General features: G+C 38.3%; 1 protein-coding gene across 1 annotated transcript in view; it reads right to left on the bottom strand.

The window, feature by feature from the left end:
* Positions 1 to 16,415, bottom strand: part of DGKB (diacylglycerol kinase beta) — a 1,145,939-nt gene that overhangs the window by 423,588 nt on the left and 705,936 nt on the right. The window lies entirely within an intron of this gene.

Consider the following 16,415-nt stretch of genomic DNA (forward strand, 5'->3'; position numbering starts at 1 on the left):
GCAATGCCAAAGAATGCTCAAATTACTGCACAATTGCACTCATCTCACACGCTAGTAAAGTAATGCTCAAAATTCTCCAAGTCAGGCTTCAGCAATATGTGAACCATGAACTTCCAAATGTTCAAGCTGGTATTAGAAAAGGCAGAGGAACCAGAGATCAAATTGCCAACATCCGCTGGATCATGGAAAAAGCAAGAGAGTTCCAGAAAAACATCTATTTCTGCTTTATTGACTATGCCAAAGCCTTTGACTGTGTGGATCACAATAAACTGTGGAAAATTCTGAAAGAGATGTGAATACCAGACCACCTGACCTGTCTCTTGAGAAATCTGTATGCAGGTCAGGAATCAAGTTAGAACTGGACATGGAACAACAGACTGGTTCCAAATAGGAAAAGGAGTATGTCAAAGCTGTATACTGTCACCCTGCTTATTTAACTTATATGCAGAGTCCATCATGAGAAACGCTGGGCTGGAGGAAGCACAAGCTGGAATCAAGATTGCCGGGAGAAATATCAATAACCTCAGATATGCAGATGACACCACTCTTATGGCAGAAAGTGAGGAGGAACTAACGAGCCTCTTGATGAAAGTGAAAGAGGAAAGTGAAAAAGTTGGCTTAAAGCTCAACATTCAGAAAATGAATATCATGGCATCTGGTCCCATCACTTCCTGGCAAATAGATGGGGAAACAGTGGAAAGTGGCTGACTATTTTGGGGGGCTCCAAAACCACCGCAAATGGTGATTGTAGCCATGAAATTCAAAGACACTTACTCCTTGGAAGGAATGTTATGAACCAACCTAGACAGCATATTAAAAAGCAGAGACATTACTTTTCCAATAAAGGTCAGTCTAGTCAAAGCTATGGTTTTTCCAGTACTCATGTATGGATGTGGGAGTTGGACTATAAGCTGAGCGCCAAAGAATTGATGCTTTTGAACTGTGGTGTTGGAGAAGACTCTTGAGAGTCCCTTGGACTGCAAGGAGATCCAACCAGTCCATCCTAAAGGAAATCAGTCCTGAATATTCATTGGAAGGATTGATGTTGAAGCTGAAACTCCAATACTTTGGCCACCTGATGCAAAGAAATGACTCATTTGAAAATACCCTGATGCTGGGAAAGATTGAAGGCGGGAGGAGAAGGGGATGACAGAGGATGAGATGGTTGGATGGCATCAACGACTTAATGGACATGGGTTTGAGTAAACTCCAGGAGTTGGTGATGGACAGGGAGGCCTGGTGTGCTGCAGTACAGGGTATCGCAAAGAGTAGGACATGACTGAGCGACTGAACTGAACTGATGCCGCAGTTTATTATTGTAATTTATTTTCCTATTGATTAAGAATGCTTCATGTATGTTCTTCATGTACTGATTTGTTTTTTAAAAAGTATCTGAAAAAAATTTTAAATCAATATCTTTTGCAATGCTAAAATAACCCAGAATTATTTTCTCATAATTACCATTTCCTGGACATCTCAGTCATTTGAGGGCCTATAATGGAGAGGAGTAGTTGAGAATCAGTGACTTTTTTCAACCTGTAGGCTCATATACCTTTGAACAAATTAATGTTTTTACTAAAAGCTTTAAATCAAATATAATTTATTCTGTATCTTAAAAAAATAAAAGTTTTTGGTGAAATATATATTAATTTGTCCATTTTATTAATCAAGTTGTATTATTATTCTTGGATGATACTTATTTACATAATATGGATACAAGTCATTTATCTGACATAGTATTTGCAAATATTTTTCCCACTTTAGCTTTTTGAAAATTTTATTAGTTCTGTCTTTTAAAGGGCAAGAATGTTTAATTTTATTGGAGTCCAAATTTTCAATTTTTAGTTTGTGGGTCATGGTTTCACTAGCATGCCTAAACTCACTTTGCCTAACCCAAAGTCACAAAGATGTTCACCAGTTTTCCTCTATGAAACTGTTAGTCACTCAGTCATGTCTGACTCTTTGTGACCCCATGGACTGTAGCCCACCAGGCTCCTCTGTACATGGGATTCTCCAGGCAAGAATACTGGACTGGGTTGCCATTTCCTTCTCCAGGGGATCTTTCCAATCCAGGGATCGAACCTGGGTCTACTGAATTGCAGGCACATCCTATACCATCTGAGCCAGCTGGGAAGCCTAGTTTTCCTCTATAAGTTTTAGTTATTATTCTGGATTTTGGTAACTTGTATTTTTTCTTGTATTTCCTTGGTTAGCTATATTTCATCAATTTTGTTCATTTTATAAAAAAATAAATCTTCTATTGTTTCACTGATTTTTTTCTATTACTTCCCATTTTCTATTTCACCAATTTCTGCTCTAATATTTACTACTTCATCTGTTTTGTTTGCTTTGGATTTAGTTTGGTTTCTTAGGATGGAAAACTAGGTAACTGATATGAGACCTTTATTCTTCTCTGATATACGCATTTAAATCTACGAATTCCACTCTAAACACTGCTTTAACTATATCTCGTAAATATGCTGGGGTTTAATTTTCATTTATCTAAAATATTCTTAATTTTACTTGTGATTTTTCCTTTGTTCATGTATGATTAGAAGTGTCTTGTTTAATTTCCACTCTTTGGGGTTTTCCCAGGTTTATTTCTGTTGTAGCTTTTTCATGTAATTAGGCTGTGGTCAAATTATATACTCCATAAATATATATTGTATGTCAATATTTTTACATTTATTGAGACTAGTTTTGTGGAACAGCAAATAATTTCTACAGGAAAATGTGCCATGAGTGTGGGTGAGTGAACAGAATGTGTATTCTGGAGTCATTTGGTGGAGTGTTCCCAGTATGCCAATTTAATATAGTTGGTTGACTGTGTTGTTGAAAACTCCTATATTATTGCTATTTTCTGTCAGTTTTCCTATAAATTACAAAGAGTGAAGTATCAAAAAATCAAGGCAATGTTGTTAAAGTTTTCATTTTTGTTTTAATCTTTTAGCTCCTGCTTATGTATTTAGGGGCTTCATGCATTTAGAAGTCTATGTACGTTTATATCCTGAATTCCATGGGTACATACACATTTACAAGTTTTAAATAATCCTGATGTACTGCCATTTGTTATCTTCAAGCACCCCAATTCTCTTATGGTTGCTATTTGCACGGTATTTCTTTTACTGTTCTTTTACATTGAGCCTATGTTTGCATTTGGATTTAATGTTAGTCTCTTACAAATAACATATATATAACTGGATTTTTAAAAGCCAGTTTAACAATCTCTATTTTTTGATTTGGGTATTTAGTCCATTCTCATTTAATGAAAATATTAATAAGGCTGAATTTATACTTGCTATTTTGTTATTGTTTCCTATTGTTTAATGGCATTTTATTTTTTTGTTTCTCATATACTGCCTTATTTTGTGATAAATGTTTCCAGTGTATCTGTTTAATTTCTCTGCTAATTTTAAATGTGTCAGTTACTTTCTTAGTGGATTTATTAGTGATATCAATATGTAACTATACTTATCAAAATCTAATTTAACTTAATTCTGCTAAAATATAGAAATCTTGCTCCAATATATCTCCTTTTACTCTCTCCATTTTATAATATTATTGCTGCATTTTTGCTATAATCAATATATTATATAATCTTTATATATTACACTTCCATATTATAATGACTGAAAGTGAAAAGTGAAAGTGAAGTCGCTCATTCGTGTCCGACTCTTTGCGACCCCATGGACTGTAGCCTATCAGGCTCCTCCGCCCATGGGATTTTCCAGGCAAGAGTGCTGGAGTGGATTGCCATTTCCTTCCCCAGGAGATCTTCCCGACCCAGCAATCAAACGGAGGTCTCCCGCATTGCAGGCAGACACTTTACCATCTGAGCCACCAGGGAAGCCCATTATAATGACTACTTGATACCATATTGTGTATTTAAAAATAAGTAACAGATAAAATAGGAAAACGGGACTCACAGAATCTTTTTATATTTTCTTACATATTTACCATTTCCGGAAATCTTAACTACTTCCTGTAAATCTGAGTTCTTCATTGGTGTCACTTTCTCTCATCTTGAAAGACTTCTTATAGCACGTTTAGCATGGCAAGAAATTGTATAGGAAATCTTTCAGTCTTTGTCTGAAAAGATCTTTACTCACATTTATTACTAAGGATAATATTGCCCAATAAATTATTCTTGTTGACAGTTTTTTTTTTCTTGCAGTACTTTGAATAAATTACTCCACCTTCTTATCACCTTCACTGTTTCTGATTAGAAGTTGCCCATTTTCTGTTCAGTCATTCCACTGTATGAGTTGTTTCTCTCTTGCTACTTTCAAGATGGTGATTTCATCTTTGAGCAGTGTGACATATGGTATGTCTCAGTGTGATTCACTTAATATTTATCTTATTTGATTACTTCTTGATTTCCAGGAGTTTCGATTAGTATTTTTCAACAAGTTTTGAGAGTTTCCAACCACTGTATCTCAACCCCCCCTTTTTCTTTCTAGGACTCTCATTATCTGTATTTTGGTATATGTGAGAGTTGGACTGTGAAGAAGGCTGAGCGCTGAAGAATTGATGCTTTTGAACTGTGGTGTTGGAGAAGACTCTTGAGAGTCCCTTGGACTGCAAGGAGATCCAACCAGTCCATTCTAAAGGAGATAAGCCCTGGGATTTCCTTGGAAGGAATGATGCTAAAGCTGAAACTCCAGTACTTTGGCCACCTCATGCAATGAGTTGGAAAGACTCTGATGCTGGGAGGGATTGGGGGCAGGAGGAGAAGGGGACGACAGAGGATGAGATGGCTGGATGGCATCACTGACTCGATGGATGTGAGCCTGAGTGAACTCCGGGAGTTGGTGATGGTCAGGGAGGCCTGGCGTGCTGCGATTCATGGGGTCGCAGAGAGTCAGACACGACTGAGCAACTGAACTGAATATTGTCACCAAAGTCCCACACTCCGTTCATTTATCTTCAGTATTGTTGTGTGCTTAGATAAGAAAATTTCTATTGCTCTGTATTCATGTCCACTGGTTCTCTTTTCCTTCTCTTTTTTCATCAGTCTGCTATTGAGCCCTTCTAGTGAACTTTTCATGTTTCAGTTATTGTACTCACACTTTCACAATTCCCACTGCTTTTTAAATATTTTTGCCCTTGTATATAATCTATTCACTGAGTTATTATCTTCATATATACTTTAATTCTTTTAATAAACTTTATTTTATTTTTAACATATTTATAATAGTTAATTCAAAAACTTGGCCTACTATTTTCAACATTTGGAATAATTCAGACAAATTTCTATCTTTTTTTTTCATAAGTAGGGTCACATTGTTTCTTTGAACATCTCATAATTTTGTTGAATATTGGGCTTTTTAGATAAGAAAACAATCAAAGTATTGCTTTCTTTGCTTAAAGCTATTGCTGTTGTTCTGCTAGTTTGTTTGTTTAGTTTGCCTAGACTAAATCTATGAAATCTCTCTCTCCAGCAACGCATGATTTACAATGTATATCTCCGTTCAGTTTGCTTTTTCAAGCCTGGCATTGTAAGAGCAGCCTCTGTCATTATATAGCTTAGTGTCCAAAGAAAAATTTGGTCAATGTTTGCTGAAGCTGAAACTCCAGTATTTTGGCCACCTCATGCAAAGAGTTGACTCATTGGAAAAGACTTTGATGCTGAGAGGGATTGGGGGCAGGAGGAGAAGGGGACGACAGAGGATGAGATGGCTGGATGGCATCACTGACTTGATGGACGTGAGTCTGAGTGAACTCTGGGAGCTGGTGATGGACAGGGAGGCCTGGCGTGCTGCGATTCATGGGATCGTAAAGAGTCGGACACGACTGAGCAACTGAACTGAACTGAACTGAAGTGAACCTCAGCCATTAAGGCTTTTATTTTCTGATGGGTCTACTTGTGACCCAGATAGTACACTTAAACTTTAGACTGTGTTTTCAAGTTCATCCTGGGTTTTACTTCTTATAAGGCTCTCAGACGTCTGTGCCACCCAGTGGTTCTATAGCCAAAGACTGCAGGTTTCTTAGGACTGTTTGGTTACAAGAAAGCCTGCAACAAGACAGCAAAAGAAACAGAGATGTAAAGAACAGACTTTTGGACAATGTGGGAGAAGGTGAGGGTGGGACGAAGTGAGAGAATAGCATTGAATTATATTACTATGTGTAAAAGAGATGACCAGTGCAAATTTGATGCGTGACGTAGGTCACCCAGAGCTGGTGCTCTGGGACAACCCAGAGGGGTGGGGAGGGAGGTAGGAGGGGGTTCAGGATGGTGGGACACATGTACACTCATGGCTGATTCATGACGATGCATGGCAGAAACCACCACAGTATTGTAAAGTAATTAGCCGCCAATTAAAATAAATAAAGTAATTAAAAAATTAAGAAGAATGCATCTAAGATCTAGGTTTTTGTCAACTTGTGATACATGGAAAGTTTGCCAAGCCCTCTATGTCTTCTTGACCTCCTAAACTTCTGTTAAGTTTGTGGACAGTCTCCTGGACCTGCATATGCCATACGGGCCTGTGCACCGAGTCTTAATAAAGTATTCATCATCTTTGTCAGTTTGCTCCTGAGATGACCACTTTAAGCGACAATACTCCAAACTAACTGAGCCACAATTGGCAGGGGCAGCAAGAAAGCCCCTCCCTGATTTAACTACCAGACTGACACAGGGGAAGGGAGTGTAGGAGCCTATCCAGGCAAAAATGATACATAGATTTGAAGTGTTTGCGCCTAAAGTTCACATTTTTCATGAATCAACACCCTTCACTTTATATTTTTGTTTTAATTCTAGAGCACGTAACTGCTTTATGTTTGTCTAGCTTTAGACTTGTTTGGGGGGTGAAAGGGTTTGTTGACTCTTCACTTGGTTATGCCACCCACTGACTTTTGATTTACAGAAGATTACTAAAAAAATAAAACAAGCTATTGAGGTCAAGAAACCTAATTCTTTTTGTGAAGAAAACATTGAGACAAGAAAAAGTATAAAACTAACCAGATCTGAACTGAATGTGTTCGACCCAGTTGAACCTAAACCCAGCTTTGATCAACAGCCCCATACCAACTATCACATTATGCTTCCTGAGCCAGGAGACACAGGAGACACGGGTTCATCCCCTGAAGAAGGGAAGATCCCCTGAAGGAGGAAATGGCAACTCACCCCAGTATTCACTCCTGGAAAAATCCCATGGACAGAGGAGACTGGTGGGCTACAGTCCATGGGGTCACAAAGAGTCAGACACAACCTAGTGTCTGAGCAAACACAGGAATGGACTGTCAATAATTTAGTGTTTTCTGAGTCAAAAAAGTCAGAATTTGTTGATGCTAAGATAAAATATAAATGTCAATAATAGGAAGCTGCAAATTCAGATCAAATGGATAATATCCTTTCCTCTGTTTCTTAAAAAATTCTCTTTAAAAACATATTTGAAGGTAAAAATTATCAGTCATAAGTTCTCTAAAAGTCATTTAATTTTGACAACATCTCCTTTGACAGAAGATATCATGGAAACTGAGAAGACAGACTTCAATTTCTCTTGTTCATGAAAGTTGTTTAAACTAAAGATATAGTCTTTCAAACAACTGGTAAAAGACATTCCCCAAAAAAGTTTGTCATAGGTACAACCTTTTTGATTAACAAAAAATAGGTTATTCCTCTATACTGAAGAAATGCTTCCTTCACACAGTTCAGTTAACAACCTAGAAGACAGGCTCCCTACAGTGAGCTCTAGATCCCTAACAATATCTGGGCTAAAACTATACTCCAAGGCTACATACAAAATATAAATGTTTATATATTAGAACACAGTGTAATATGGATGATGTCAATTAAACAGTCATATGCCATCTTGTTTGGATATAATTATTATATACAAATGTTCTCTACAAATAATTATGAGTCACAAGATATAAAACTGCTGCTAAATATGTTTCATAGGAAACACAACATACTGCAGTAGAAAGAGCGTGAGTTTCAAATTAAGACACGTCAACGTTTGAATGCTAATTCTACTACCTATTAGCTGGGTGATTAATGTGATTAAGTCTTTCTCTGCTTCAGATTCCTCATCTTTATAACAAGGATTGCAATAGCATGTATACTGTGTATCTCTAATAACTAAATGATGCACTATACTATATAAAGATAATTATTAAAATATCTGACATATATGCCAGAAGTAAAACCTGTCCTTTTCTTTGCACCCCCAGCTCTGAATGGAGGCATATAGGCATACTGAATAAATTAGTTGCTTTGTATCTCCTCAAAGAGTCACTTTGGAAATGTCTAACATTGATTTATTAAGACCTGAGAGTGACTGTCTATTAAATTTTTGTATTGTATATTTATTGTGTTACTTTCAAAATATTATAAGATACATTCCAAAAGAGTTTCCTAGGAAGCACACTAGTAGCTTAAATTTAAACTTGAAAAAAACAAAATCCAATGTTCTTGGATAACAGCATTCCCAGTGAATTGGTTATAGTTCCTTTCTCTGAGTGTAGGCAACTATTCTCACTCCCTGCTAAATTCCAGACAAGAGAATTGTAAAAGCAACACTCTCTTCCCAAATTGGAGCCAGGCCACTTGTTACTCGTGAAATCCCTAGATCCTATCTACATATTTCAAAATAGTTCATCCATTAAACTATACCCAATTAGCCCAATTTAATGTGTCATTTTTTTCTATTAGGATTGTGAAAACATTAAGGAATTATTGCTAATTTTGTTAAATGTGATAAATAGTAACTATAAGAATGCCTTTAGCAGTTAGAGACACATACTATAATCCTTACAGCTGAAATAAAAATTGGCAAGATTCTATTAATTATTGAAGTGGCTTTAAAGGTATATAACCATTCTCTACAGTTTCTGGTTTAAACATTTCCATGGTTAAAAGTTAATTATTTTTTTAACTATTCCTACTTATTTTTTTTTCCTATTTTAGACAACTATCGCTACTTCAAATCCCCTTGATAAGTTATTTTTAGAATTATCTCTGATTTGGTGGCCCTGCCATGAATACAAATAGAAAAACCATTTTTAAGACAAGCGGGTTAGATTTTCTGTTTCGTCCACTCTGTAACTCTGATCTTGGTAACTTTCTCCAACTTCAGTTAAAATTTTCTTTATGCATGATTCCAAAATTCCTCTTCATTTGTTTCAGGGGAGTTCTAAGTTTCATTTGTGATGTTAGATCAAGATTGAAGGAAAAAAAAGAGAACTATTCTGAGTGGTTTAAAAGTTAGACTTTGCTGGAAACAAGAATGACTGTTCTGGAAATTATACTCTTTTGCTACATTTCTACCATGTCTCGAAAAGAGTGTTATCAAGTTGTCTCCATGAAGCAGCACAGGAAAGATCATTCTGCCCAACAAGGAATTCTATCTCATTTGGCTAATCATTGGGTACATGCCCTTGGCAGGTCACTTAAGTGACTTGGTCTAATGACCTTTAAATTAGAGCCATACACTGTTCATAAAAGGCAAGACCTGATGATCCAATTGCTATAATGGATGTAGAGACACTGGTAATTCAAAAGAAATAACCGGTAGGCAGACTGAGACAGTTTTACGTGTGGAACAGTAAAAATATTTTAGCCTTTTTTATTATTTACTAAGCTAACTACCCATCTAAACATATTCCCCATGAGTTATTAACCTCTATTAATAGCATCATAACAACTGTGTCCAGTTTGGTTATGAAAGAAGTATTTGAAGAAAATTAGCATTAAAAAGGGAAAATTTTAGGATTTTTATGTCATTAAGAATAATAATTGAGTGTAGCTTTTTACATATGCTGAAAATTATCTTCCTGCTTACAAAAAGCTAGGCAGGCTAATTTTTACTTTACACTTTATATAATACTTTTCAAACTCAATCTCATGTAATTTTTTATTTGTGTATGTTTTAAAAAATTTTGAGCAAAAAAAAAAACATTCTGCTAAAATTCTATAAGGTGAATTATAGACTCAAGACAAATGTATGCTCATTCCTTTTAAGCAGGGTTTTCCAATCTCAGGTCTATAGAATTAGAACTGAGTAATTCTTCATTGTGGTGGGCTGTACTGTATACTGCTGTGTATAGTATTTATACTAAGGACTGTACTATATACTATTTAGGAAAAGCCATGGTTTCTATTTAATAGATGTCAGTAGTATCCCTCCTAAGTTGTGACAACCAACTCATCTCCAAAAAAATTGTCAAATGTGCCTAGGGAGACCAGATTACCTGCTGTTGAGAAGCAATGCTTTGAGGTAGATTTTGCCCTGCATCTACCTAAATTCTAATTACTCCCAAAGGATTGTAAGTCAAATAACAGGAAGAGTAAAACAAGAACAAAGCAAGAAGAATTTTGAAAAGGGCATTGAGATTAGAAGTTTTCAATTAAAAACATTTTTAAACTAAATAATTTCAAGTAATGTTAACTGAATGTGAGGATCTAAAAGAGAGTACCACAATGAGCTGTTGCTTTAAAATCTAAGTCGCTTATACAGCCCAGGAAATAGTAGGATGACAAGCAATGCATTTTTCACCAATTTGCTTTGATACATTTTGATCTAGAACAGTTCATCATAGAAAAGGAATGAATTTTAAACCTTAACACATCCAAACCAAGACTGGCCATTTTGATAAGAGAAAACTTAATTTTTAGTTACTTAACATTTAATCTATTCTCCCACCTCCCTTTTTAAAATACCAAGTGATAATGTTAAATATAGTTGAACAGCTAACCGAATTTCCTCTTCAGTCAGTTCAGTTCAGTCGCTCAGTCATGTCTGACTCTTTGCAATCCCATAAATCGCAGCACGCCAGGCCCCCCTGTCTATCACCAACTCCCGGAGTTCCCTCAGGCTCACGTCCACCGAGTCTGTGATGCTATCCAGCCCCTCATCCTCTGTCATCCCCTTCTCCTTCTGCCCCCAATCCCTCCCAGCATCAGAGTCTTTTCCAATGAGTCAACTCTTCGCATGAGGTGGCCAAAGTACTGGAGTTTCAGCTTTAGCATCATTCCTTCCAAAGAAATCCCAGGGCTGATCTCCTTCAGAATGAACTGGTTAGATGTCCTTGCAGTCCAAGGGACTCTCAAGAGTCTTCTCCAACACCACAGTTCAAAAGCATCGATTCTTTGGTGCTCAGCTTTCTTCACAGTTCAACTCTTGCATCCATACATGACCACTGGAAAAACCATAGCCTTGACTAGCCAGACCTTTGTTGGCAAAGTAATGTCTCTGCTTTTCAATATGCTATCTAGGATGGTCATAACTTTCCTTCCAAGGAGTAAGTGTCTTTTATTTCATGGCTGCAATCACCATTTGTAGTGGTTTTGGAGCCCCCCAAAATAAAGTCTGACAATGTTTCCACTGTTTCCCCATCTATTTCCCATGAAGTGATGGGACCAGATGCTATGATGTTAGTTGTCTTAATGTTGAGCTTTAAGCCAACTTTTTCACTCTCCTTTTTCACTTTCATCAAGAGGCTTTTGAGTTCCTCTTCATTTTCTGCCATAAGGGTGGTGTCATCTGCATATCTGAGGTTATTGATATTTCTCCCAGAAATCTTGATTCCAGCTTGTGCTTCTTCCAGCCCAGTGTTTCTCATGATGTACTCTGCATAGAAGTTAAATAAGCAGGGTGACAATATACAGCCTTGATGAACTCCTTTTCCTATTTGGAACCAGTCTGTTGTTCCATGTCCAGTTTTAACTGTTGCTTCCTGACCTGCATTCCAGTTTCTCAAGAGACAGGGTAGGTGGTCTGGTATTCCCAACTCTTGAAGAATTTTCCACAGTTTATTGTGATCCACACAGTCAAATGCTTTGGCATAGTCAATAAAGCAGAAATAGATGTTTTTCTGGAACTCTCTTGCTTTTCCCATGATCCAGCGGATGTTGGCAATTTGATCTCTGGTGCCTCTGCCTTTTCTAAAACCAGCTTGAACATCAGGAAGTTCACGGTTCACATATTGCTGAAGCCTGGCTTGGAGAATTTTGAGCATTACTTTACTAGTGTGTGAGATGAGTGCAATTGTGCAGTAGTTTGAGCATTCTTTGGCATTGCCTTTCTTTGGGATTGGAATGAAAACTGACCTTTTCCAGTCCTGTGGCCACTGCTGAGTTTTCCAAATTTGCTGGCATATTGAGTGCAGCACTTCCACAGCGTCATCTTTCAGGATTTGAAATAGCTCAACTGGAATTCCATCACCTCCACTAGCTTTGTTCATAGTGATGCTTTCTAAGGCCCACTTGACTTCACATTCCAGGATGTCTGGCTCTAGGTCAGTGATCACACCATCATGATTATCTGGGTAGTGAAGATCATTTTTGTACAGTTCTTCTGTGTATTCCTGCCACCTCTTCTTACTGCTTCTGTTAGGCCCATACTATTTCTGTCCTTTATCGAGCCCATCTTTGCATGAAATATTCCCTTGGTATCTCTAATTTTCTTGAAGAGATCTCTAGTCTTTCCCATTCTGTTGTTTTCCTCTATTTTTTGCACTGGTCACTGTGGAAGGCTTTCTTATCTCTTCTTGCTATTCTTTGGAACTCTGCATTCAAATGCTTATATCTTTCCTTTTCTCCTTTGCTTTTCGCTTCTCTTCTTTCCACAGCTATTTGTAAGGCCTCCTCAGACAGCCATTTTGCTTTTTTGAATTTCTTTTCCATGGGGATGGTCTTGATCCCTGTCTCCTGTACAATGTCACGAACCTCCGTCCATAGCTGCGACAGCGCACAGAGCACGGCCGAGAGGAACTACCCCACGTCCGAGGTCAGGGGCAGAAGCCAGGAGGACCCCATGCCCAAAGGGCAGTGGCCAAGAGGAGTTACCCCACGTCTGAGGTCAGGGGCAGCGCCGAGAGTGCCAGGCTGCGACCGTGCAGGAATGGCCAAGAGGAGCTACCCTATGTCTGAGGTCAGGGGCAACAGCCAAGGGGAGCTACCCCGTGTCCGAGGTCAGGGGCGGTGGCCAAGAGTGCCAGGATGCGACAGTGCAGGAGCAGCCGAGAGGAGCTACCCCACTTCCGAGGTCAGGGGCGGCGGCCAGGAGGAGCTATCCCCCATCTGAGGCCAGGGGCAACAGCTGGGAGGAGCTACCCCATACCCGAGGGCAAGGGTGGTGGCTGAGACCAGGAACCCCATGTCCAAGGAGTGGTGGCTGCAAGGGCGCAGGAGGGCCTAGAGGTGATATTTCACGTTCAAAGTCAGGAGGGGTGGCGGTGAGGAGATACCCCTCATTCAACATAAGAAGCAGCAGCTGCGCTTTGCTGGAGCAGCTGTGAAGAGATACCCCACATCCAAGGTAAGAGAAACCCAAGTAAGACGGTAGGTGTTGCAAGAGGGCATCAGAGGGCAGACACACTGAAATCATACTCACAGAAAACTAGTCAATCTAATCACACTAGGACCACAGCCTGGTCTAACTCAATGAAACTAAGCCATGCCCGTGGGGCAACCCAAGATGGGCGGGTCATGGTGGAGAGGTCTGACAAAATGTGGTCCACTGGGGAAGGGAATGGCAAACCACTTCAGTGTTCTTGCCTTGGGAACCCCATGAATAGTATGAAAAGGCAAAGTGATAGGATACTGAAAGAGGAACTCCCCAGGTCAGTAGGTGCCCAATATGCTACTGGAGATTAGTGGAGAAACAACTCCAGAAAGAATGAAGGGATGGAGCCAAAGCAAAAACAATACCCATTTGTGGATGTGACTGGTGATAGAAGCAAGGTCAGATGCTGTAAAGAGCAATATTGCAGGGGAACCTGGAATGTCAGGTCCATGAATCAAGGCAAATTGGAAGTGGTCAAACAGGAGATGGCAAGAGTGAACATCGACATTCTAGGAATCAGCGAACTAAAATGGACTGGAATTTCCTCTTAGGTATTTACCAAGTCTGGGCTTCCCAGGTGGCATTATTGGTAAAGTACCCCCGTCTGCCAAAGCAGGAGACATAAGACACATGGATTCAACAGTCACTGGGTCAGGAAGATCCCCTGGAGGAAGGCATGGCAACCCACTCCAGTACTCTTGCCTGAAGAATCCCCACAGACAGAGGAGCTGGGCAGGCTACAGTCCATACGATCACAAAGGGTCAGACATATATAAGGTGACATAGCACGCGCACACATTTACAAAGCCTACAAGTGTAAGTGATTCATTTATTTGGCTTCTGAAAATATATTCTAAATAGCATGAACACTTAAGTTCAAACAGCCTTGAACTACTTTGAATATGCTTGCATATCTTAGCATTGATCTCTGGTTGATTTTATGTCTACAAGTAAACAGGAAGCTCATTTGGTTAGCATTGTCCAGTGTACAAAGAAAACTATTAGGACGTCAATAAAATCTGAGTAAGTATTTAAGACTTAAATTGAGAAACATTTTCCCCTGTTTTGTGGTTACCTTAACTTTTAGCATCTCCATCAAAGAAAAGTCAAAATTAAAGAATAATAAAAGCACACATCCAAACCACTGGTGAACTACCAACTTCACCAATTTTTACATAGATAAATTACCTAAGAGAATTAAGGTTAGATTAATTTCAACTCAGAGTTTCCCTGGGATTTCTAGACATGCCTGCTTCTGTCTGAACTACTTTGGGGAGTTTCAAAGAAAGTGTAGGACAATATTACCATAAATGTTATAAATTTGGTTGGGTTTGAGATTTACTTCTTTCCTCTTAACACCAATAATGCCAATTTCTTTTAATGAAACTTGACTATAATTAAAATAAACATGTAGAAAATAAAGCATTAAAAGAATCACATAGCTCAGTATGCAATTCAATCATGTAAAGCTATTTTTAAAGCATCAACTTTTATTTAACTCTCAAAGTGAAAAATTATCAATTCTTGCCATGCAACAACTCAATAAAAAGAAAATGTGCTAACTATGATCTTTTGCTGAGTGCCAGGTGCTGGCACTTAAAACTTCTAGCTATAAGAAAGTGAGATAGGAATTTTTAGTGTGTGAACCTTGTACTGTATAATTTAAAATGGTCTATTAGTAGCCCCCCAAAAAGCATCTTTGGATAAAGTGAAAAGAGAGACTGTAGCAAAAATGACTTGCTGAAAAGAACAAAGTGGTGGGCTACCAAATTTTAAACAGGTAATATAAATTCTAGGTTTTTTCTTTCTGTACATATTTTACAGTGAGTTTTAAAAATGTCAAAAATGTCAAAAACCACTACTTCACTTTGATAGGCCTTTCTACTCTACTGCCATCTGCTCTCATCTTTACAACATGGCCCCACTCCCTCAGTTCTTCCCCAATGCAACCTGCAGTGACCTTTCCACGCCTGAGTCATGAATACCTAAACATAGGGGACGAAATCACTGACATGCCTTCCATATGCTGGTGTGAATGCACTACAATAATTGCTCTGTAATTGCATGGTAATTATTGACCATTTAAGTACATTTAAGAACAGGGTGAGTACTATGTAATCAAAGACCAATTATCTAATTATTTCTGTCTTTTAAACTGCAGGCTTACAAGATATAAAAATTGCAAGTAACATGATGATTAGTCATTGAACTACATGCTAACTTGAAGTATAATTATGAAGTAATCTGTAGAAATCGTATTTTTATTGTGGGTCTCCTCAAAGGTAATTGCAGAGTAGCTATATTGTAATGTACATTCTCTAAAGCGATAACAGAAAAAGTCATCAATATGTTATACTAATGGAGCATGCATATGGGTAACCAAACACATCACACAGTTCATTAGAAAAACATGTGACTGGGGATATACATTTTACAAGATAGGTAGTAAACCTCTGATTGTATCTTTTCACAGTTGTGTAATATTTTTGCATACTGCTTCAACAAAGACGACAGGGCAAATGGCAAATAACTAAGATAGGGAAAGAGAAGTGGAAGGATATTACAAGGTCAAAGCAGAATAAGTTCAGAGACTGATCATTTGCACTAGTGTTTAGTGGCAGAATTCAAACCAAGAGTGAAGCTTAAAATGTATTCCTAATTGGTAGGACTCAAGTTGGAATCTTCGCTGGTGGCTTAGGGCTTCCATGGAAGCTCAGATGGTGTAAAAAAAAACAATCCACCAGAAATGCAGGAGACCTGGGTTCAATCCCTGGGTTGGGAAGATTCCCTGGAGGAAGGCATGGAAACCCACTCCAGTATTATTGCCTGGAGAGTCCCATGGACAAAGGAGCCTGGTAAGCTATAGCCCATGGGGCCGCAAAGAGTCAGACATGACTGAGTGACGAAGCACAACAAAGATATTTACTTAAATTATTTTCAAAGCTTCGACTTTAAGTTTGGAAATGGATAATTATGGATTCTCTCCTGAAAATTTATCTGATATTGTCTGAATTTAAAAACCTAAACAAATATTAAAAGTGCAGCATGGCAATGATAAATACCAGGAGAAGGATTTCATGGAATATGGTTTACATATGTATTTGCTGAGGGTGAAGATCAACT

The sequence above is a fragment of the Bubalus kerabau genome, chromosome 8, assembly GCF_029407905.1.
Source record: "Bubalus kerabau isolate K-KA32 ecotype Philippines breed swamp buffalo chromosome 8, PCC_UOA_SB_1v2, whole genome shotgun sequence".
NCBI classification, from domain to species: domain Eukaryota; kingdom Metazoa; phylum Chordata; class Mammalia; order Artiodactyla; family Bovidae; genus Bubalus; species Bubalus kerabau.